This window comes from Triturus cristatus, chromosome 1_2 (genome assembly GCF_964204655.1).
Source record: "Triturus cristatus chromosome 1_2, aTriCri1.1, whole genome shotgun sequence".
NCBI classification, from domain to species: domain Eukaryota; kingdom Metazoa; phylum Chordata; class Amphibia; order Caudata; family Salamandridae; genus Triturus; species Triturus cristatus.
The window spans coordinates 975,873,401-975,898,939 of NC_140580.1; the positions used below are offsets into that span (position 1 = coordinate 975,873,401).

The following is a 25,539-nucleotide window of genomic DNA, read 5'->3' on the forward strand; positions in this document are numbered from 1 at the left end:
TCCACCACTTGGTCGATGGACCAATTAGTTGGTCTGGTTGATGGTGATTTAGAACCAGCTAAAACACAATTAAAGCTTCGGAAACATTTGGCTAATTTTCAATACCTTATTAAAGAATCACAAACTCATTTCTTATTAATCCAATTTTAGTTTATCCAATTTAGTTCATTAGCATGTTCAGAGTTATAATCCAAATAGTTCATATATTTAAGAGACCGCCAATCTTTTGATCCTTAGCATAAAATCTTACATAACATTTATATTTACAGAATTTTGAACATTTGGCGACCTTCCGACCCACACAGAGTATTATTCCAGTCTCGGCGACAATCTCCAGGAGAACCCGTCAACCCACAACAATAATCAAAACCCTTCAGATGGAATTGTTCTCTTGAATTCAAAGAAAACACAGGTAAACCAGGAAAGCTCCTTCAGTTCTATGCAGTCCCAACGCCAAAGACGGTCATTCTAACAAACGAACGAACGATCCCCCTCCTCTGCCAGATCATGGACTTTTATACCTTTTTTCTCCTTACGTTTAGGTCAATGTGCAACAATTTAGGGGTAGAAAGTGTTCTGATTGGCTAAACCAATTTCAACTTGCGAGTCTCCCAAATGTTCCCAGGTTTGCCTGTTTTCCCATGAGACCGGGCATGATATTTCTCAATTGTATTCTTTTTGGTAATTTACAGGCAAACAGTTCGAAGTAACAACAAGCAAGCCTTCTTGTACAGGTCCTTCATTTTCCCCTCGATCGTTCGCACCATTCTTTGTTTGGCAGTCCTCCATGTTCCTATAGTTGACAAGGAACACTCTGGTTTGTGTTGGAGGTTGCTTGGAGATCTCCAGAGCCATCCAATTCTGCGCTGTATGAGTCGCGCTCACATGACGGTGGCACCTCGGAACTCCATCTTAAATACTGCGACCTAGTAGGGCCGAATGCCAACTTAAGCAAAAACAAACATAACAGTAATTCAAATATAGAAATTAAGATTCTAATGTTTAAACCCACACTAATCCCAATGTATATTAGTATTTTCTAGCGTACAGCAACATTTAAAGCAATAATACTCACCATTCTTCACTGCTGAAAGCAGAAACCATCACAATAGCAACATAAATCATGCAATTCTCTATTTTACCACGTTCTACAGTTAGTTTGCGTACCACAGTTAATCATTTAATTGTTTGCCATGCAATTAGCATTTTAGTTCCACGTGAATCTCGTGTTTATCAAGGTGCAAAGGCTGGTTAGTCATTCCATTCCACACTAGTTAGTACGAGTTAATGTTTAATATAGTTATATAATTAATTTCATGCAAAATAGAGGAGGTATACAAAATTTTGTTTTTATCTGCTCCATCACCAATATGCGCCAAACTCCTCAGGCTGTGCATGGTGCTCCGCTTAGATATCTATTCTGCCTGATCCGTTTTCACTTTGTGGGGTATCCACGGAAAAAGGCGTGCTGCCCAGTGGTCGAAGTGAGCGGGATCGGCAGGGCATGGCGTGCCCCTACTTCTTTAATTCTAAAGATTCCGTTCCCCTACTTTTTTATTTTGAAAATGTGTCCCAGAACGCAAGAAATCGCCATCGCCTATAAATAAAGCTCGGCGTTCGTGACGGGCGGGGCGGCAGAGAAGTAACAGGACTCTGTCTTTTCCTTCTTGCCCAGAAAAGACAGTGTCCACTTCTGCTCTGCCGCTTCAGCTGACCCCCCACACCCTTTCCTTCTTCCCTCTCTTTCTGTCTAGCAGCTCTTCTCTTACCGAAAACCGTGACTTCAAGACGGGGTTCTCACTCTCTTTCCTCTCCTTTCTTTTATTTGCTCCCCTGTGAAATGGATCCAAAAAAGAAAAACACTTTTGTTGGAAATGTCGTATTTTTCTGACATTTTAATTCCAAAGTGCAGCATCGGGAATAAAAGTTTAAAATAAGAAAAATAGATAAATAACTAAATAAAGTAAAACAGGGTAGTAGCAAACTGGCCACATTGAATTTATTCACACCCAAACACATTAGCGCCACTTTTTACAGAGTTTGCCAGTGAAGCGCGATTTTTGTTTTCTTGTCTATGTTTTCCCTGGACTTGAAACTAGTGAACCAATCCTGGAGGTACTGGATGTGTGGATTGGAAAACAAAATGTGTACTGCGGCTCTGCGTCCAGGGATGTGGTCTTACTACTGCTTACGTTTTGTAAGGATATAAGCAATGGACATTGAAATGGGTCCTTTCAGGGCCCTGTAGTCATGTGCTTAACTTTTCAGGCAAAGCACTCACTGATTTCTGAATAGTGAGTGTAAAAGCGTTAAGGTAACCATGTTGTTCCTTCTTACATTTCACATGGTTTGCTAAATTTAGCATTCCCTATGAGTGTTTGCTCTTTCCAGGATGTTGTTACTTTTTTTTTGTAGGCCGCATATTTCTCTTGTCTAGTGCGTAATTTAAATTTAGCCGTATCCAGGTGTTTATAGCTGGCAACAATTGGGTTGTAGTTGAAGGCAGTGTGAGTTTTTCTCAGTTGGGCAGTATGGTGTTCAGTGGGATGTGGCACTATGGCCAGAGCTGCTCAATTTGGAACTGGGGAACCAGGTTCAGCCTTAATAACCAGTCCACCAGACCACTCTCCTGAGAGAGCAGAATCCCTTGCTAGACCTTAGAAGGCTTTGCAAGACCTTAGAAGCCCTGGTGTCGTAGCACCAGCAGGTGGACCCTAGCATGACAAGTGTAGGTTAACCTTCAAGGCTTGTCCACCACTATCCATACTGAAGTTCACCTCCAGTCTTGCGGGCAGGCCTATGAAACAGCACACCCTAGAACAACAGTGACCCTGTTACTGAGGTCACAGGACCCTTGAGAAGGGCCAGCTCTAGGACGGTGCAACTGGTGTGACCGCACCTGGTGCTTACTTTAGGTGGAGGCATCATGTTTGCAAGTATATTATGGTTTTAACAGCGCTTGCTGCCTCCTTCCTGGCCTCCAGCAATTTTTGGCAACAATAAAAATGTCATGATGACTGGTGATTTATGTTCTTCCTAGAGAGAGATCAGAATTTTGTCTAGTGGAAGTTTTGACTCATCGAAAGGTAGCTCAGAGGGTTAATGTACCTGCTGCAAAGAACATGTACCATGCAGATCACAAAGTGCACATAATGTAAATAGGTCGGGGGGCTACTGCTTTTGGTGGATAGATCCTTTTGTTACTTGCAGTTTATAAGTTAAAATCCTAACATAGAACAGTGAGCTAATAACTGTCATCTAAGAGCTGCATACAAACTGCAAGGTATAAATTAGAGTGTTTTGTTTTTTTCCCCAGTCTTTGATTATCCTAATGTTGCAAAAAGTGTTCTTTTGGACAGAAATCAATTCTGATTATTAAAGAGAACCCCCAACCATGGTATTACGTTTTAAATTCCGGCTATTGTGTTTCACCAGACCAATCACTATAAAACTATACGGCCTACTAGTATGGTTGTCTTGTGACTCTACACCTTGTAGTCCTTAGTCATATGTAACATATTCTATACAGTGATTTACACACACATTGATTGTCTCTGTGTAATGTGTGTGATGTAAAGCGCTCTGACACCCTACAATGGTATGAGTGGCACTGTAAATCAAATTAAATGCATCTGAGAGAGTGTGGTCATGGAGACTTGAGGGGCACAGTTAAAGGGTGGTAGTGAGGGAATCCATGGCAGAGGTGGTCATTGGGGGGCACTAACAAACATTAATGCACAGGGCACCACCAGTGCTAAGGCCGGCTCTGCCCTTGAGGCCAGTCTGCCTCACCCATAGGAACCTCCATTGGCCTTGTTTCAGCAGTAGTAGCTGCAACTCACCAGGGATTGGCAATGCAGGATTTGCACGCAAACCAAACTAAGTTCGCAAACTTCACAGTCTCTCTGCTTCATTCCCAAGCACTTTTAACATGTGTTGCCTGCTGTGGGGCCCCTGGAATTAATTATGAAGCAAAGGAGGACAAAATTATGGCACAGTGTTGACTAAATTATGCATTAAAAAAAGGCTGCAGAGTAATGCGAGATATTTTCTGATATTTTATTATTTTGACATGTGTACACATGCTAACAGTCTCTGGAAAGATTTTGCCTTATTAGTACCAGTGTAACATACAAAAGCAGCAGTGAGAAAGGTGATTAGTCAACCTTTGCAATAGGCCATCCACTCTGCAGCAACACAAGTCACATTTTTAATGAACTTTTGATACGTTTGAGCTACAAACAATTTATTAGTTTAAATGGTCAGATCATGCAGCAAATCTTGCATTATGAGGCAAATATGTCAGAGCCATAATTATATGGAAAACATTTGCAAACTAGGATATTTTGCCATTCATGTTTGAACTGCTGTTGTGGAAAAAAGGAGAAATGCTGATGACAGGAACTCCATGGCTCAGAGACAAATGGCTTGTGCTTCCACATTTTATCGTATTTGGGACATTCTGTGATTAGAAGCATATCCCACTTTGTGAACATATTTTAATGTCAGTAACTCATTATAACCTTAAATAATCCAGTGTATCGATTGGTTGATTAAACTGGGCGATAAAATGCCAAACAAATACTTAAATATGGGATGTTTGCGTATTCTGGCCACACCTCTAGCTCCGCCCACTGATCCAATCCTTGGGTTATTCCCGCCCTCTGATTCTCCGCCCACAGTTCCCCTACTTTTTTTCCCCCACTTTGACCACTGGTGCTGCCATGATATTACTTAATATTTTTACATTGTATTTAATAAGGAGATTGGCCTATATGAATTAGGTAATAGAGGATCCCTGTCTGGTTTTGGTATCATGGCCACCAGGGCCTCCCTCATGGACTTAGGAAGCGCACCCTTCAGAAACGCCTCATTATAAACTTCTAACAGGTGATCGGCCAACAGAGGGGCAAACCTTCTGTAGAACTCTACGGGCAGTCCATCTGCTCCAGGGCTCTTAGCCCTTTTGAGACGCTCAATGGCTGCCAGAACTCCTTTCTGAATCAGGGCATTAAGGGTCTCCATCACTTCTGCAGCTAACCAGGGAAGCTCAAATGCATCTAAAAAATCATGGAGCTTGTCCTGCGATGGGGGGGATTGTCGTGTATACACTCCCTCCAGGTGGTGTTCTAGGGCCTTCACAATTGCTGTCTGTGAGAGTACTACCTCACCCTGTCTGTCTCGAATTTGTATGATAGGTTTTTTATTTACCTCTTTTTTGATCAAGTTTTATCACCCTCCATGTGCAGTCTACGTCTACGTGCTTTTCTAGTCTATGCAAATCTAGTAGCGCTGCTTCTCGTGTCTCCTGCCACTCTTTAGGTTTTTGTGGGGCTTCTGGGAGGGCTTTCTCCAAGTACTTTTTCCCATTTAGCTATATCTTTTTCTAATTGTTGTCTGACCCCGTACGATGTTTTAATACATACTCCTCTTAATACCACCTTCATGGCCTCCCATTCATTTGCCCTGCTCGATCCCAAGTTTTCCCTAAAATATTCCCCTAATGCTTCCGAGATCACCGCCACAAACGGAAGATCCGACAGCGCCTCAGTGATGAGTTTCCAGAGGGGAATGACCGACTGGGGTTGTGAACCGTTTAGACTAAGCAGTACGGGTGAGTGGTCGGAGAGAAACCTGGTGAGCTAGGTTATTTCCCTCACATCAAGCACCATTTAGCTGAAAGGAGCCATTAATCTAACCTACTAAAAGTACCAGTAGCAGAGGTATAGCAGGAGAATGTTGTAGATAGATCCGCACACCAGAGATAGACAAGAATAGTAGTTTATTAGGAGCACAGAGAAGCGTTGGCAATCCCACCAGAAATCAGCATACAGTGGTCACACTCCAGAACACAGCTCTGTCACCAAGCATGGCAACATTGGAATCATATGAGTATTCTATACTTAAAGTAACATAGCCCCACACATATAACCAACCAATACAAGATTACAACATATCCTCCTTCCTTACATAAAGGAAGAAAAAAAAACACATTAATAAATAAGAACAAAACATAACATTTGATCACAACTATCACTACCCCCAATCCTTCATTTTACCACATTTACAATGAATCCCCACATACATAATCTTGTAAGTATCTGGGTGGACATCTTAACCTTTCAGGCCTAACCCTATTGGTAATACAGTCACCAGAATCACTGGGTGTAGTTTCAGTAACCCTTCCACTAGCTTCACCATCACTCATGAGAAAATGGGGATTAAAACTTACACCCCCATTACCACCAGCAATCCCAGCAATCCCATCATTCCCATCACCTGTTTTTTTCTTCTTATAAAGTGCCACCCTTCTCAAATTCCAATTTTCCCCATTGTAAAGCGTAACATGTCTACTGTGGACACCTCTCACTTTATACGGTCCACGAAACTTGGTAAATCCAGCACAAATACGTCCCGGTTTCACTTTCACCCAATCATTAGGTTCTATATTTGTCTTAGGCAACAAATCTTTTCCTACCCCTTTAATATCACCACCAAGGCTAGCTAAACCCAAACACCCTTTCATCCAAGCAGGAACTAATTTAGTACTAGCTGCACGCCCCCTCATAACCACAAATGGAATTTTACCCGAAACAGTGTTTTCTGTAGTGCGATACGCCCATACCAAATCATTGACCAACTTTTCCACATCCTCTCTGCTTGCTACAGCCAATTGTATCACCCCTTTTATCATTCGGTTAGCCCTCTCAACCATGCCATTCCCCTGTGGGTTGTACAAAGACGTTTTAACATGCACAATTCCACAGGACTCCAAAAATGAAGTCATCTCAGTTGAAATTAGTTGAGTGCCATTATCAGTGACCAATTTAACAGGAAAGCCTTCCTCTCTAAAAACTTCAGATAAGATGTTAATAGTGCTTTTGGTGGTTATTTCTTTGACAAATCTTACAACCAGCCACTTTGATGTGACATCCACCATAACTATCCCAAACTTGAGATTGTACTTCATGTTGGAAAATGGACCTATGAAATCCAAACAAACCGTGTGCCACGGTAATTCGGGATCAACAATTTTACCCAAATTCAATTGGTTACCCACTTTTAATCTTTTCTCACTTTCAAAACACTCTGCACATGACTCGACCCAATCAGAAATTTCCTTGTCCATAGCTGGCCACCAAAAGTGTTCTCTTATCCTCTTCTTTGTAAGAGACTGACCCATGTGACCCTCATGTGCGAGTTTAAATAACACAAACCTCATATCTAACGGAGGAACAATTTTATCTTCTTTCATTATAATGTTAGTCTCACCATCCACAATGGACAAGTCTCCAAGAACCTTTAAAAAAGGTCTTACTGCAATGGGGAGGGTACTCTCCCTTCTACCTCCTTTCACTATTAAACCCCTCACTACCTTTAAACTTTCATCTTTGTCCATACTAGCATTCCATTCCTTCTCACCAACAGCACCATTAGTCCAACTTACCATTTCAACCATTGTAGCTACAGCACCCTCACATTGAAAAGACTCCACATTAGATTTGTCCACTTCATCCCAAGGTAAAGGTAACCTTGATAACCCATCTGCCTGGCAATTTCTCCATCCAGCAATATAATCAATCCTGTATAAGTACTCCTGTAAACGAGCAGCTAATCTAGCCAGTCTTGCAGAACCTTTATTCGCACCTCCAGGAGACAAAATCTTTACGAGTGGTTTGTGATCCGTCTCCAATGTGAATTGGAAACCCCATAGGTACATTCTAAAATACTCAGCACCCCACGCTGCAGCCAAAGCTTCTTTCTCTATCACTGAGTAATTTCTTTCAGAGCTCGTAAGGGACCTTGAGGCGAAAGCAACCGTTTTCCTATCTGGACCATGAACCTGTGCCAGGACCGCACCGATCCCCACCGCACTAGCATCCACAGTCAAAATTGATCTTAACTTCGTATCAAACGGAGTCAAAATCTCCCCATCACAAATTTCTTTCTTGATTTTTTCAAACGCCAGTTGTTGATCAGTGGACCACACATATTTATGTCCTTTTCTCAAAAGAGCTTTAATAACCTCAGTTTTCCCCGCAAAATTATGCACAAATTTTGCATAATATTCAATTAGACCAAGGAATGATCTCAACTGGTCTTTATCTGAAGGAGCCGGAGCTTTCTTTATGGCCTCTAACAAATCTCTCTTTGGCCTAATACCACTAGCTGATAGCGTGTACCCTAAATATTCTACCTCCTCCACCGCAAATTTGCATTTTTCTTTCTTTAAGGTTAAACCTGCACTATCCATTTTTTCCAACACTTCCTTAAGTACCAGATTATGATGCTCCTTTGTGTCTCCAAACACCAGCACATCATCTTGGAAGTATATTACATTCTTTATACCCTTCAGTACTGACCCCATCATCCTCTGAAACACTCCAGCCGCGGATGCCAAGCCAAAAGGCATCCTTGTAAATTGAAATATCCCCTCAGTTGTTATAAATGCTGTCAATGGTTTGGACTCCTCATGCAATTTGATTTGGTGATACGCACTACGTAAATCCAATTTAGAAAAATACCTTCCACCCTTTAATGACAAAATCAATTCATTTATATTAGGCAAGGGAAACGTATCTACTACAATGTTCTGATTTAACGTGCGCAAGTCCACACAGAACCTGTAACTACCGTCAGGTTTGCTCGTGATCACAACCGGTGAAATCCATCTGGATGTTTCAATTTGTTCAATAATACCTTGTTCACTCATCTCGTCAAGCATACGTTTAACCTCCTGTCTAGCAATGATTGGAACCCTTCTCACTCTGTGTTGCATTGGGACCGCATCTGGCTTGAGTATTATTTTATGCACATACCCTTTAAGCTCCCCAATCCCTTCCGAGAACAGGTTCGTCATACCATCAATAATACTCTCCGTTGTGATCTCATCTACAACCATTACCTGTTGTTCCGCCCTGGGATTTAGAATGATATGGAGATCATACTGATGTGCCCAACCTAAAATCGGTGGTCCACTGCGTGCCACATACACTTTACCTTTCACACACCTTCCCTGAAACACAATATCAGTGAGCATGTAACCCTCAATATCTATCCTTTCCCCTTGATATCCTCCTGGATTTATATCTTTGGGAAGTAACGCTACCTCTGGCCAGTTTTCCTTATAGGTTGCTCGAGGGATAATTGTCCAGAAAGACCCCGAATCCACCATTAACTCAGTGTCTTTTCCTTGTATTTGAAATATCGCCTTGGGTCTTATTCTCCTTCCCAATGCCATAGTCAAATCATCCTCTTCAACACACAATATCTTATTTAAGCCTTTATCTACACAAGTCGTCACTACCTTATCATCATTATTTTGTACAACTGCTACCTTCGGTCTACTGTTTGTTTTGCACATTTTGTAGAAATGACCTTTACGTCCGCATTTCTTACATGTTTTATCAAGAGCATAACATCTCTTATAGTCGGCCAAGTGGTATGTACTTCCACACCTTGTGCACATTTTCTCATACGTTTTGTTATACTCTGAATTTCCTTCAGAGTTATTATTATTTCTTTTAGAGGGTAACTTCCCACCAGACTCACTATTCTTATTATTGCTTACAGCAGCCACATCCTCTTGTATCACATTCGTCGTACTAGTCGTACTTTCTTTCTTTTCCATTTCTTTCATACATGTCTCTGACTGTTCCACCACCTTAGCTATGTCAATGGCATTACCTAACGTTGGGTTTTTTGCCGCCCATAATCTCTCTTGCATTTTTTTGTTGCAACATTGCACAATAAGTTGGTCTCTAGTCATTTCATCCCTCATTGCGCCAAAATGACACTTAAGGGATAACTCACGTAAGCGTGTGACGAACTGGTCAATCGTTTCATCACATCTTTGGGGTTGCGTGTAAAACTTATGCCTACACATTACAATATTCACTTCTTTAGCATACTGCTTCCTTAATCTTTCTTTTGCTTCATTGTAAACATTTGTGATCACTCTACCTTCACCATCTGTTCCCACTGGTAGAAATCTAAAAGCATGCTGTCCTTCTTTCCCCAAAGTGCTTAATAACAATGCTTTTTTCCTTTCTGCATTAAAATCTTTCCCATCTAGTGCTATTATATAATTTTCAAAAATATCGATCCATTCATCCCACTCTATGGGAGGATCACCTGGTTGTTGTAGGAATAATGGTGGTGGCACCACAGTACTTCCTTCCATTGTCTATGGTCTTGTTCGAATGCAACTTCTTATTTAGCTGTTATTTATATATGCTCTCTTTTTTTTTTTTATACAACAAAAAAAAAATAATAAAATAAATAAATAAATTATTATATTCGCCTGCAAAGTGAACAATTAAACCAACCACTTCCTATAGCCAGATACAAACTAGAGACATGTTCATACATCTATTTCTTCTATATGCTTGATATTCACTACTGGTGTCCCCACAATTTGCCAACCTAAAAAAAAAAAAATAAAAAAAACATTTTTTTCCGAAAACGTTTCAGTTACATTAATGTTCCTTTTTGGTACCGTATCGTCAATGTTCGTTGAAATAATCGTTCCCTTTCCCCAGCGCGTTGATATTTAGTCCCTTCGTGAAGAAACACACCTGGTAATTGCTTCCGTACAAGACTCCGAGTTCGTTACCTTGGTAACTGAAGAGCACGTACAACAACAAGGACACGTTGCGCGAGTGAGCGTGCTGATGACGATTTTTTTTTTACGTTGTGGCGTGAAGACGTAATGATGTAAATCTCCTGCTGACGCACTACAACCAAGTCGAATCGTCAATACAAGTCACGGTTCTCTCGAGCTGATGGCATCTTTTGAAATACTTCACGCGCACTCATCAATGTCGGGATGGCCTCGCGAGGTATACCCCAACGGTAAAGTACACGTTCCCTGTATTTCTTTTACAATTTGGACGCTCACCTTACTCGATTTCTTTCAGTCCGCACGGGTAGTTTCGATAAACGATGTCAGGCATTAAATACTCACAGTCTACTTTGCCCACTGAATGTTTAAATTCTTCTCACGATCGGTTTTCTTCAACGTTGATCGATTTCAGTATATCTTGGTAATACCAAAATTACTCCATTCCTCACGTTGTTAAGCGCAAATGTGGATTCTGCTTACCAATTGAACAAAAGGTTCACTCTGTGCTCCCTTGACTTTTATCCTTCTTCTCTTGGCAAATTCGTATCAATTCTATCTTCATAGTTCAAGGTGTGTCTTCATGTACGAGGTGTAGCTAAATCGTCGCCATTTGTTGTAGATAGATCCGCACACCAGAGATAGACAAGAATAGTAGTTTATTAGGAGCACAGAGAAGCGTTGGCAATCCCACCAGAAATCAGCATACAGTGGTCACACTCCAGAACACAGCTCTGTCACCAAGCATGGCAACATTGGAATCATATGAGTATTCTATACTTAAAGTAACATAGCCCCACACATATAACCAACCAATAGAAGATTACAACAGAGAACTGTTGTGTTGTTGGATATTACTGTTGCCATATGTCCAGTAGATGTACTTTCACCATATTCATGTAAGGTATCCGTCATTCGTGACTTAGTATGGGGTTTCGAGGGTTCTCGGTCCATGTTACCATCGAGGACACAATTAACATCCCTGGTCAACAACGTATAATTCCCCAGACACAGGGCTGCCGTGTTTATCACGTTGGGGAAAAAAATGGGATAGTCAGCATTTGGGGCATACACATTAATGATACATAACTCCTTCCCATCTAGCCTCCCATGTAAGATAACGTTCCATCCCTCGCGATCAATCACATGATGTAGGTGCTGTTAAGGGACCCCCGGTGCGACCCATGTGAGGACCTCCCTAGAAACCCAGAGTATGAGGTGGCATACAATTGCCCTCTCCATCGTTTTTTGAACCAGGGTAGTGAATTCCCCCAGACATGCGTCTCCTGTAAGCACGCTATAGCGATTCCATATCGTTTCATATAATCATACACTCTTCTACGCTTATCTAGAGCTGCAAGACCACAGACATTCCACGTGATCAACCTTTTCACGGGGGGCACATACCATATTCAATCCATTATTTTCCATTCCATGTCTCCAATTATCACTGTTCTGGCTCTGATGCATTAAAGCCTTAAGCAATAGTTTATATCTAGTGGTATCCATAAACAGTGGGAGAAACACCCCTTTCCAACCCCATTTGAAACAAGACAAAGGGGCAATTTGGGACCATGGTACAGATATGGCCAGGGCCTGCTCGTGCCGCCCCATTCCCCCTAACATCAATCGTAAAACAACAATACAACAACTGTGTTTTAACTTCAATTCAGAGTCCCAATTTTATGCTGTCTATTACTATTTGATTTAACAGCAAAACAATCTCTTGCCATGCAAGCGGTGGACCCGCCTGAGGGGTGCGAGGACTTGCCTCTAGCTCCCATCTGGGTGCCCACCTCTATGGGGTAGGTGTCCCCCGCCGATCAGAGCGGTCTTAGCTTCGGGAGCCTCGGACTGCATATTCATATATGTTTTCCTTTTAAATTATAGCGAATAAGAAAGCCTACCCTCATTTCCCCTCTCCCCTCCAGTGTAGAATGTACTTATCTACTCCAGACTACTCCTTTCTCTTCTGCTGGATGTAGAGGTCCCCCTAGTTGTCGTCTTCTTCACTCGTATTAGTAACCCAGCAATTGGGCCAGTTTGGATTCTCTCCATTCAGGAATCGTGTCTGATGCCTGTAATGTGCCATCAATCAGGTCATACCCGGATTTTGCCAGTGCTGCGTGTGTGGCTGTCATGGTTGTGTGTATTCTGCACTCCCTTGTTCCGCGGTGGCCAGTGTGTGCCACTGCCCTTCGGCGTGGCCGTGGAGAAGGCTCCTTCTCCCCAGACAGGGCCTCGCGAGTCCAACCAGTCACTGGCTTCCGCAGCTCAAAAACAGAACAGCACCTTTCCGTTGTTTTCAACCCTCAGCTTCTCAGGGAAAAGGAGGCTGTACTTAAGGTTTAGGTACCTGAGACGTCACTTCACCACTAAAAAGGATTTTCTTTGGTCCTGGACTCGTTGCGTTTAATCCGGGTATACTGAGATTTGGTGCCCCTCAAACATGAGTGGGCTTCGAGTGCGGGTGATTTGCAGAATTGCAACCTGGTCCTGGTAATTAAAAAGCCTGGCTATCATTGCCCTTGGCGGGGCGTACGGTTTAGGTGGAGGCACCAGTGCACTATGAGTTCTTCCAATGGTGAAGAACTTGGACAGTTTCATGGGGGCTACCGTAGTTGTGAGCCATTCCTCAGGAAACAAGCATTTGCAATGCAATAGGTCTCGCAACTGCGAGATTTGGAGCTATTGGTATTGTAAATGACAATGCCTTTAATTTCTTCACAAGCATCAGGCATCAGACATCCACAAGCATCAGACATCAGGCATCAGACATCCACAAGCATCAGACATCAGTCATCAGGCATCAGACATCCACAAGCATCAGGCATCAGGCATCAGGAATCAGACATCCACAAGCATCAGGCATCAGTCATCAGGCATCAGACATCCACAAGCATCAAACATCAGGCATCAGACATCCACAAGCATCAGACATCAGGCATAAGACATCCACAAGCATCAGACATCATTCATGAGACATCAGGCATCCACAAGCATCAGACATCAGTCATCAGGCATCAGACATCCACAAGCATCAAACATCAGGCATCAGACATCCACAAGCATCAGACATCAGGAATCAGACATCAGGTATCACACATCAGACATCACACATCAGACATCAGGCATAAGACATCAGGCATCAGACATCAGGCATCAGACATCCACAAGTATCAGACATCTACAAGCATCAGACATTAGGCATCAGACATCAGGCATCAGACATCCACAAGCATCAGACATCCACAAGCATCAGGCATCATGCATCAGGCATCAGACATCATGCATGAGACATCCACAAGCATCAGACATCAGACATCAGGCATCAGACATCAGGAATCAGGCATCAGGCGTCAGGCATCAGGCGTCAGGCATCAGGTGTCAGGCATCATGCGTCAGACATCATGCGTCAGACATCATGCGTCAGACATCAGGTGTCAGACATCAGGTGTCAGACATCAGGTGTCAGACATCATGCTTCAGACATCCACAGGCATCAGACATCAGGCATCAGACAGCCACAAGCATCAGACATCCACAAGCATGAGACATCCAAAAGTATCAGACATCAGGAATCAAACATCCACAAGCATCAGACATCCACAAGCATCAGACATCCACAAGCATCAGACATCATGCATCAGTTATAAAGGTCTGAAAGATACTTCATATCGACACACTTATGCTTACTGAAGATTCACTGTGTGTTGTGTGAGACCTGGTAGAAAATGTACTGAAGAATACACCTGTAACTGGGCCAAGGCTAATATTCAATCTATTGTGTACTGTCAGTAAGTTAAGGCAGAGTGGAACATTTAAGTCACATCTTTGGCAGTCTGCCACAACTGGCCAGGAACAATTCAAAGAGAGAGGAGGTGAAGCCGACGGGAACTCAACGCCCAGGTTCTGCAGCAGACCTAAACTTTTTTAATCCATGCCGGGAGATAGCGAGCTGCCCGCCCAGGGTCGAAGTTTGTTAAGAGGTGGAGCCAGGGGTACGCTTTGTGAGTTCTTTCGAGCCTTCAATAAGTGATGCAATTGAATAATTCAATGGTTTTCACTGCTTGACCTCAGAAGGATAAAAGTCAGAGTCATCAGAGCTGGTAACAGAGATTTGAGGAGTCACATTGGTATAACGTAGGAGTGGGAAGTAAGCACGCACCACCTCTCTTGGTGCACGCCTTCCCCAAGCGCTTTTAAAATGTTTGAGCTCGGCTGGCATGCGGTAGAGAGATTTCTTGCCAGCCTATCACGTCCGACAAGCCGTCAGGGCTGGGGCAAGCAGCCATGAGTCAGGCTTTCCTGCATGGCAGGAGTGTATCTGGGCCTTCATGCTGTGGAGAGTGGTTAATGGTGACACCAGACACTGGGCTTGAATGCACGTAGCTGAGAGAATGAGGGGGTTGCGATACAGGGGTGGGGTGTTACACACAACTCAAGAACGCCCCTGATGCCCACAAGTTTATATGACGTGTCAGGGAAAATCTGACTCTAGGCTCAACCAAAAACACTGCATGCATACTCACTACTTGGAGCAACACTACTGCATTACATTGTAAAAGGTAAAAGTTTAGCTTAAACTAGTGAGTGCCAATACATAGCGCACAGTAACGTCACACAGACTTATAATAATCACATACTACTATAACAGTACGCATAGCTTCACCATCCCTAATGTGTTGTGTTACAACACGCTACTCGACTACAATATTACATCAAGAAATGTATGTCGATAGGACGCACACGCTCCCTCACTGACAGTCACACGAAGAGAACTTAATATAAGCATGGTAATTGAAATAGTATAGATGCACACCCCTCAGTAATCTACCGGCATTGGGCAGCTCCAACAGTGTTCAACGTATAAAAGTAAACTAGTCGTAGAGCCCGGGCAGCAGTCGTTCCTCACGTTAAGGGCACAGCACCATGCCCCCTTTAGCAGCTACACCGCTGACTTGAATGTTTAAAGGTGCGCATATTGTCGCGTACGGGTCAGCCATGGAAAAGGCATTGCAAACAAACTAAACGCATATGTCTGCAGGCCATCCCATCTGCTATTAGCTGCAACCGCCTCAAAGCAAACCCCCCAAAAAGGGCTAGGCTCAAAGTCGGCTCAGCAGTTCTGATAAACAAAAGAGCATAAAAAACAAGTACAATAGAAAACGTAAATCAATACCCTTAGCGTTCGTGGTGCTGGTGAACTTTGAAGCTGTTATTCATGGCTAGGGTCTTAAGGGGCTCAATGTGGAGGCTGAACAATGCGGCGCCACCACAGAACAAGAAACACTAATCAGAGCAGGGACTCTGCTCTGTACGTTCACGGCAAGACACTGAGCATTAGGAGAAAGGAAGCCCTTGTATGTTTCTTACCAGGGGTGTACTTGAGCACCATGGACTGTGTGCGGGGGGAGGCGCTCAAGTCGGCCGTTGGTAGCTAGATGCTGCTGGGCAAGGCCGGGAGGGACGCCAGCCCTGCTCCCGATGTGTGCTCAGCAGCAGTGCCCTCAGAGTGAGGGTATGGAGGGCAAAGGATACCTCTGTTGGTGAAGGGAGACATAGGAGCAGCGATAGCACCGGAGCAGCCCTAGCGCCAAGCCTCCATCTCGTCCCCATAATAACAGCAAACTCAAATCAGACGTGCACATTCCCAGCGTCTCGTGAGTGATGTGCACGTGCTGAATGTAAAAAAAACAGCGATCTGGGAGGGGTGGTGGGGCGGCAAACACGCACAGGGAGACAAGCGCAATATAAATTACATAAACAGCGACCTGCGAGTGGTGTGCCCGCGCAGGCACAGTCATACTTTATCTCTCTGTCTATCCGCCTGCCTGCCTGTCGGTCCTGTGTGCCTGTCGTCTGGGCGGCCGCCTCTGGAAGAGTCGGCTGTAGCTCGGTGGATGCGCCTTTCTCTTTCTTGGTTGGTTGGTCTATTTCCATACATAAGTATCTTTCTATGCAGCTAGTTTGTCCATAAAATAGATGTCTGTATGTTTATAAGGCTGCATGAACACATTGTATCGGTATATGTCATATACATAGTTGTTTCCGTTTAGCGCCTCCCTGGCTTGGGGCCGTTTTGTGCAGTGTGCTGCTCTGTGAGGCGCTGTCTGTGTCGACGGGAGTGTGGGGAGAGGCCACGTGGGTACGAACGTGCGTGAGGCACAATGGCTGTGTGCGTATAATAAACGTGTGTATTTGTAACAGAGCGGGTCTGTCATCTTTGCATGTTTCTTTCTTTTCACACGCTGTGTGTGTCGGTGGGCAGCACACATTACATGTTTTTCAACAGCAAGTACATGGACCAGAAGCGGAGGGGCTCTGGTGAAAGTTGGGGTCAGAGGCTTGCGGATTAAGGAGGGGGGGCGGGAGATGGGGGTGGGGGCACCCCATCCACTGCTGAGCAGAGCCCAATCACAGCGAGATACAGGTAGTGCGCTGCACTTTGAGAATCTGGTGGTGTGAAAGGGGGAGGGGGTTCTGTCTGTACGTTATTCACCTGTGTACAGAAAGAGAAAAGTCTGGCTTAAACAGAACCAATGCATCACCGCTGCTATGTGTCACAAAGACTTGCATCTCCTCTGCAGTCCTCAGAACTCACTGATGCTGGGAACAAAGAGATTGGAATCTTTACTGCCGATCTTTACTGCCGTGGTGCCCCCGAAAGTGAAAGCAAACGAGTGCTTTCAGGCCTCCAAATGGTGCGCGTGCTGGAGCAGAATTTTCTGATGAAAATCTATTGGGTTTTTAAGCTCTGGTTTGTCTATTTGTCATAATTAAAATTATTAATTATTAATTACTAATTATTTGTTTTGTGTAAATGTTTAAACTTACCAACATGTACTAATGAGAAGAAAACCGGCACGTGGGAATGCTTTCGGTTGCTATTTAATAAATGTGCATGTTTTATTAAAAAATGTTGCTGAGTGCTGTTTATTTTAAAGCACGAAACGCTTTTGAATTAATGCTTTTCTATGTTGCAAAGGCTAGATAATTACATACACATAAGGGTATTAGTGGGGTTAACACTGTTTAATCACTATGCTGTGGTAACGTTGTTTTTGTCTCTTTTAATTAAGATGGTCTATTCTGGCCTAGAATAAAATGGCCGCCGTTTGCAGCCTGGCCTAGAGTGAGAGATTTCTGATGAGAGGGCCTTGCTGAATATGGTCGAAGTCATCTGACCAGTCTTCGCCTGGTTAAGATTTTCCGTGAGGACAGTAGCAGTGCTGGGCAAGTCACCAAGAAACATCCGAATAACCTTGGAGGACAAAGGAGCCATAAAGAATGAACTGAATGGACTCTGAAGTCATCATGTTAGTTCCGAGGAAATGTGGATGTCGAAACATACATTTTTTAGTTCCTGTTCTGTCTTTTTATTTTTGTGATTTTTTCTGAGCGGAGATTTTCCAAATGTAGCGATGCTACATCCTTTCCTGCTCGCTCTGCTCAGCGGTTCGGCGGACGTGTAGAACATTTTATGTTTCCATAATATTGCAAGTTTCTTTATAAATATTGTTAGCCTAGAGAGGGTTTGAGGCCACTTTGCCACTTCTTCCCAAACCTGCGTTGGTGAGGATCGATGCTGTGAGGACGGTGACTTGGGAGATTTCTACTGAGAGACTTGTCCTGATGACCCATTCTGACATTTAGCTAGAGTAGGTAATTATGAGAAAATGATTTACTTTGATTAATTTCTTTTGACTAATTTTAGATAAAGAATCATAATTTTAAATACGGTGTTGATGATTATTTCTTGTCAATTATTGAGTACTCTATTTGATTATTGATGTATAGATTGTTTAGATTATGACTCAGGACAATTACAATAACTAGGTCTTATCGACCTCAGTGTAGATGTGGGGTGTTTAGGAGTTTTCTTTCCACAGGTTCAGTGCTGGTAGAGTATTTGAGTGTATGTTAGTGAAATGGGCCCTAGTGTATGATGAGTGTATGTGCGTGTAACTGTGAAATTACTCTATCCGTGAAAGTAGGGAGATTTTGTACACCCCAATCTGCATCAATTTCCTGGTAGCAGAGTGAGGATGGTTATTGATGATTGTCTTGATCTGATTAGATTGCTTGTACATTAGCTTATTGATTATTGATTATTGATTGATGTTGGTATATGTACTAATACTATATGTTGGAGTCGTCATGTTGAGTTATATGTAGTGCTTCTGGAATTTGGGAGCTAGTAGCAGTTCCGTAGTAGGACTGAGGGAAGTATATGCTGCTCTCAGGAAAGACGGGATTGTTGGTCCTGTATGTATGCAGGAAAAGAAAACGTGTGACAATTGAAGTTGCGCGTCACATTGTCTGGGTTCGGAATCAGTGACATTGTCGTATGTTACTATTAGAAATATTTCTGGTATATAAGGAGTGCGTATGGTAGTGAAGGTTATCTGTGAAACTCTGGTCTTAAGTCCCAGGGATCCGTAAGGTTCGCCGTTAAAGCTTATCGCGGGAGAAGTAATAGGTATTCTCTGAGCTTGTTTGAGAAACTGGGCAGAGGTAAGCTGCTTGGTTAACGTGTGTTATAATTCTGTAGTGGAGCAGATTGTTCGCTGTTCTCGGGAAAAGCAGGATTCTGTGTGTATGTACTATATATTTTCTTGTATGAATGTGCGTTAATGCTCATATATTTAGTTGATTGTAAGACTCTTTGGACAAGTCCTAGAGGAAACAATTAATTAATGAATGTTAGAAGGGCAGAGTAGAGGGATGAGCTACTGTGTCAACGGGATTCTTGTGAAATAGATTTTCTTTACTATTCTGTGGTTAGCGAAGCAGACAATGGAGATGTTTATATGTTGTAACTAATAGATTTTGTAAAAATTTGACACGAAGTCTACTGAGAAATTTTGTAAAGGAGGGGTAGACGAGTGACAAGAGACAGGAGACAGAAGCGACTGCAGCGACTGCTGACGTCAAACAGACCGCGCTCTGATTGGATATTAGATCAGAACAGTGTTCGCGCTGAGATTGGTGCGTTGGTGTGAGCCGCGCAAGGATTGGAAGAGCTATTTTAGTGACGTAGACGCTCTAGGATTGGTGCGTTAGTGTGAGTCGCGCTGTTATTGGATAAAACATCGTACTATTAAGTTGTATTACGGAAGGGATTAGAAAGTTTTGGTAAACGTTAAAATGTATTACCAAGAGGAGAAAAAGAAAAAATCTTTGTTCAGAAAGATAAAAAATTGGTTTGACAAGGATAAAGATGTTAAAACGAGAGAGGGTGAATTGTTACCTCCATCGAAAACGCCTGCATCCTTCATGGCTGCGAGATATGGGTATCATACCTGTATATGGTTATGGTTGGAAAATTGGGTTAGGTATACCAAGGAAGATGGAGTTTTAGCATTTCCAGAACATGGTTCATTTAATTTGGCCGTGTTGAAAAATTTACGGGAAAAGATGTTATGTCTTGACCCAAGACCAAGGCCGACACAGTTTGAGGCTTTAGTGGAATGGGAAGAGGAAGTACATGAGCGAGAGAAACAGAGGTCTGGAGGCAACTATAGGTACATGTTCGGGAGGAGACATGGTCGTGAAACTCATCATGATCGAATGACGAGATGGCGAGATGCTAGTATGTCAGAGGGATTATATCCTATGAGAACAGTTGAAGAGGGAACAGAAAGGGTTCCTGAGGCAGAAGTGAGAAGATATGGAGTTAATGAATATGAGGATGAGGTTTTGAATGACATGATTTACAAAAGACCACCTCCATATAGACCAGAACCAGAAGAGAGTACACCAGTTGTTTCTCCGATAAGAGATACAGTGCGTATCATTGAGACAGAAAATGTGACACCTGAGTTAAGAAGTGGTAATCCTTTCAGGGAAAGAGAGAATAGAAGCAGTGGCGAAAATACGAGAGAATTAGCCAGAACTACATCGGAATTGACTGAAAAGATCAAAGAGCTGACAAAGAATCTAGACGCTGTTACGGTGCCCGTAACTATAGGTCCGATTATGCCTGTGTTTGACAAGCAGAGGAAGGGTGAAAATGGTTTGGTGATTCCATATGTTGGGAATAGATTGACAAGTTTGGTTGGTCCTTCAGGAGATTCAGGAAGAAGAACAGAAAGTAGTGATCTGAGGCAATCCAGACATGACACATGTAGTGAAGGATTAGAGGTACAGTCTAATTCAGGATTGGATGCTGGTGAAGCTAGTTGTTCAGGGATGCCGATTTTAGAACCGCAGAAAAAAGTGGTTCCAGTGAGAAAATCTACTGAAATAACAGCTGAAGATTTGAATGATTGGATGAAAGTTCTTCAAAAGAGGGATAAAGATTCACAAGCAATTGATGTGGCTAGGTTACGTGTAGAATTAGAAGAGCTTGTTGCAGGGAAGTTCCAACAGAAATTCTAAAAAATCATCATGATGGAGAATTGTTATTTATGTGTAAAAACATCACCTGGAGAACTAAAAATACACATGACAGATTAAGAGCAATAGCAAATGACTATGGAGTTGACATTGATAAAGTGAAAGTTTTGCAAAAGTCTTACAGGATGGATTTCACAGATAAAGATATTGAAAACTTGAATGGTACTGGTAGAACAGGACAGATTAAAGAAATGATCGCTTTATTGCGAAAATGGGGTGATGTTGAGAAGTGGAAGGATAGGTGGTACAAGAAGAGAGAAGAATCAGGGGATAGGACTTATTCAGCATTTCCTGTGAGAGAAAAAGAGAAACCAGTGGATACTTATCCTATGAGAGAAATACCTGGAGGAGGATATGTACATGTTCCATGGACCAGACAGGATATTTTATCATTTACGAATGATTTCCCTCGATTGAGAGAAAAGCCCGTCGAGTGGTATAGGCAGGTAGACAGGTTTGTGAAATTGTCAAAAGTGCTGTGGATTGACCTGAATAGTCTGTTTGATATAATTGTTCCAGCAGATTTGTGGGCTGAGTGTAAAATAGTTGTAAGTTGGCCTACTGAGGAATATCCAAGAGATCAGAGAACAGGAGCACCAGATCCAGAAGTAATGAGAAAATATGAGCAGGTGATCGTATACCTGAAAAATAAAGTACCTCCAAAAGAGACAGACTGGGTTAAAATAGATCGAACACATCAGGAAGCAAAAGAATCAGTTCATGCTTTTTACGAGAGGCTGATACTGGCGTTTAAACAATTCAGTGGAGATGAACACCTGGGTGACAAGGATTTGAGTCATTTTGTATACAGATTTGTATATGGCCTGAGACCTGAGATTAGTGAAAGAATTCGTGAGCATACTGTGGATTGGCAGAGTAAGAAAATAGATGAGATTCTGAGACATGCAAAATACTTCAGTGATGAGATTGAAGCAAAACAGAGAAAGCTGAAAGAGAAAGCAATGTGGGCACAAGTGAAAGTTGCGGAAAGACAGGAAGCACAGTTGGTGGAACAGGCGAATAATGCAGGAAATAATGCAGGGAATAGACCTAGGTATGCAGGGAAAGGAAAGGGGAATCTTGAGGAAGCTAAAAAAAAGTTCCCATGTCACAACTGTGGCCAACTGGGACATTGGAGATCTGAGTGTACCAATCCACCATTAGTGAATAATGAGGGAAAATCCTTAAATCAACAGGTGCAGAACGAGGGGAATAATCAACAGCAGCAACAACAGAAAGTTGTGAGACAGCAGAGTCAAGAGCCAAAACCGCCCTTGCCGCAGAATAGAGGATCACAAAAGTATAATCCGGATTCGGGATTCTACAATGATGAGCAGGTAAACAAACCAAGGCGTTCTAACCAGGTACAACAGTACTTGTTAAAGAATGAAGGGAGTGAGTCTGAGGGTGATTATTGACCGTGCCGAAGAGAGGAGGAAGAGTGCATACTTGGTGCAACTCTAGAAATAGACCAGGCAGGACCATTTGTAGATGGGAAAATAAATGAAGAAAGTGTTACTTTTTTGGTAGACACAGGTGCGACAAGATCAACTGTCAGGTCAACAGATATTAGAAATCTTCCTCTCTCGGATGAAGCAATCCAAGTAGTTGGTGTAGCCAATACACAAATCAGGACACATCTTACTGAACCAGTAAGAGTACAGATAGGGAAATTTTCAGACATGCACAGATTTATCGTCTGTGACACAAGTCCAGTGAACCTGTTAGGTAGGGATTTGTTATGTAAAATGAATTGTACAATTTTTTGTACACCGGATGGAATAGCTTTTGAAACACCAGATGAGGATGTTTTGTACCGAATGACTCTAGAAAATAGAGAGAGTGAGTTAATTGGTGCATATGCTGTGTTTGATCCGGAGGATTTGCCTCAAGAGCTGAGAGACACAGTGAAAAGGACAGTTTGGGATTTTACTAGGGGTGGGCGGAATTTGCGGAATTAACCTTCGCAAATTATCGCGAGAATGTTTAAAATTATCGCAAACAAGCAGAAATATCGCGAAGATGCGGAAGTTTTTTTCCGGCATGTTCGCGCGATTTTCTGCATGGTTGCGGGTCGCCAACTTACCCATGTGGCTGCTTGCGGGCGCGGCCATCTTGTTTTGAGTTGTTCTCGCGGTGCATGATCGCGAGAAGAAAGACGTGATCGCGCGACGCATGACGTCACTGCGGGCGCGAACTGTCGCGAGACAGCGCAAATGGCTAAAAACAATACAACATCTCATGGAGAACGCGACCGGATCAAGAAAACTTGTCGGCGAACGCAGGGATTCAGGTAAGGCGATCGCGCGCGCGCGAGAATGTATCATTTTACAGCGCGAGCAAGAAACAAATTATCGCCAAGCTGCGGAAACCGGAATTTTTGACATTTTCGCGCTCTCCGCGGAACGCAAAAATGTCAAATTATCGCAATTTCCGCGACCGGAACGAAATTTTTGCCCAGGCCTAGATTTTACTGGAGAGGATGTGGGATTGATGAATAATGTAGATCCTGTGAAAATTTCAGTGAAAGAGGGAATTACTTATCCTAACATTCCTCAGTACAAAATGACACCAGAAATAATTGAGGGAATAACTCCTATAATTGAGAAAATGATTCAGCAGGGAGTTCTGAGAGAACTACTGAGTAGTCCGTGTAATTCACCGATAATGGGGCTAAAGAAACCTAATGGGAAGTTCAGGATTGTACAAGATTTGAGAAAAGTTAACCAAATTGTGGTGGCATGTTGTCCTATTGTGCCAAATCCATCAGTGATTTTGTGTCAGATTCCACATGATGCTGAGTGGTACACAGTGATTGATTTGTGTCATGCTTTCTTTTCAATTCCATTGCATCATGACAGCCAGCCGATTTTTGCATTTAGATTTGGCCAGCGTATTTTAGCATTGTGTCGTATCCCACAGGGATATACAGAGAGTCCTTCGATATTCAATCAGTTATTGAAAAAGTCATTGGAGAGTTTGATCATGCCTGAAAACTCAGTACTAGTGCAGTATATTGATGACCTACTTGTGGCATCAAAGACACGTGAAGCTTGTGAAGTAGATACTATAGCTTTACTGAATCATCTGGCAGATGGAGGGTTAAAAGTATCTCCAGCCAAATTGCAATTCTGCAAGAAAGAGGTGCATTATCTTGGACACAATATTGAAAAAGGTCTGAGAAAAGTGACTGATGATAGGATCAAAATCATCAGGGGAATGAAGGCCCCAAAGACCCAGAGGGAAGTGAGAATGTTTCTGGGTATGGTGGGTTATTGTCGTCAGTGGATAATTAATTTCTCGCTGATAGCAAAGCCACTGATTAAGCTGACAAAAAGTGAGATGACAGACCCATTGGAACTAGATGGAGAACAAATGGCAGCATTTGAAGAGTTGAAAAGCAGAATGTGTGAAGCCCCTGCTTTGGGTATGCCAGACTATGAAAAGGAGTTTGAATTGTACTGCAGTGAGAGAAATGGATGTGCACTTTCAGTGTTAATTCAGAAGCATGGATTACTGAGAAGGCCTATTGCGTACTTCTCATCGACACTTGACCCTGTAGCTATAGGTTTACCAGGTTGTCTGAAATCTGTGGCTGCAACATGCAGAAGCCTAGAACAGAGTGAGGGAATTATAATGGGATATCCTGTAAGGGTATTCGTACCTCATAATGTGGCAATTCTTTTGACAAGAAGCAGAACTCAGTACATGTCACATAGTCGATTGACTAAATATGAGAAAGTCATTATGGGAGCATCAAATGTGACTTTGGAGAGATGTGTGAATGTGAATCCAGCGACATTGTTGCCGGATATTGAAAATGTGGGTGTGAAAACAGAAGATGATCACAATTGTTTGGATGTGCTTGATTACTGTACAAGACCGAGACCAGACATAAGGGATCTTCCCTTGCATGAGAGTGATCATGTGTTGTTTGTGGATGGATCATGCCTGAGGAATGATGAGGGTGTGCTATGTGCAGCATATGCAGTGTGCAAAGTTTCAGAGGTTATGGAAGCATCACCATTGAAAGGAGTGAAATCTGCGCAAGTTGCTGAATTAGTGGCATTGACAAAAGCTTGTGAAATTGGGAAAGATTTGAGAACGACTGTGATGACTGATAGTCAGTATGGATTTGGAGTTGTGCATGACTTTGGCCAACTTTGGCTACAAAGAGGTTTCTTGACGTCGAGTGGGACTCCAATAAAGAATGCTGAAGTGATTGGAAAATTACTTGAGGCGATACAGCTGCCTAAAGAATTAGCAGTTGTGAAATGTGCTGCTCATGGACAAGGAGATGATTTTGTGACAGTTGGCAATCGATACGCAAATGACATTGCTCAATATTGCGCCAAGAATAACCAATCAATTAATCGGGAACGAGAAGGTGAAATGTCTTTTTGTTCTGTGATGTTTACTAATGTCTTAGAGACGTGGGACGAAGTGAAACAGTTGCAGGATGAGGCAGAGGAGGAAGAAAAGAAAGATTGGATCAAGGCAGGTTGTGCCCCAAGAGA

General features: G+C 42.7%; 1 long non-coding RNA gene across 1 annotated transcript in view; it reads right to left on the reverse strand.

Annotated features, from left to right (window-relative positions):
* Positions 1–280: 280 nt before the first annotated feature.
* The window catches only part of LOC146868493 (uncharacterized), a 43,012-nt gene continuing 17,753 nt past the window's right edge, over positions 281–25,539 (reverse strand). Inside the window, exons 2-3 of the long non-coding RNA XR_014966262.1 lie at positions 1,770–1,833; positions 281–946 (exon numbers count right to left, since the gene is read on the reverse strand). This is a non-coding gene — a long non-coding RNA (uncharacterized LOC146868493). The remainder of the gene's footprint in view (positions 947–1,769; positions 1,834–25,539) is intronic.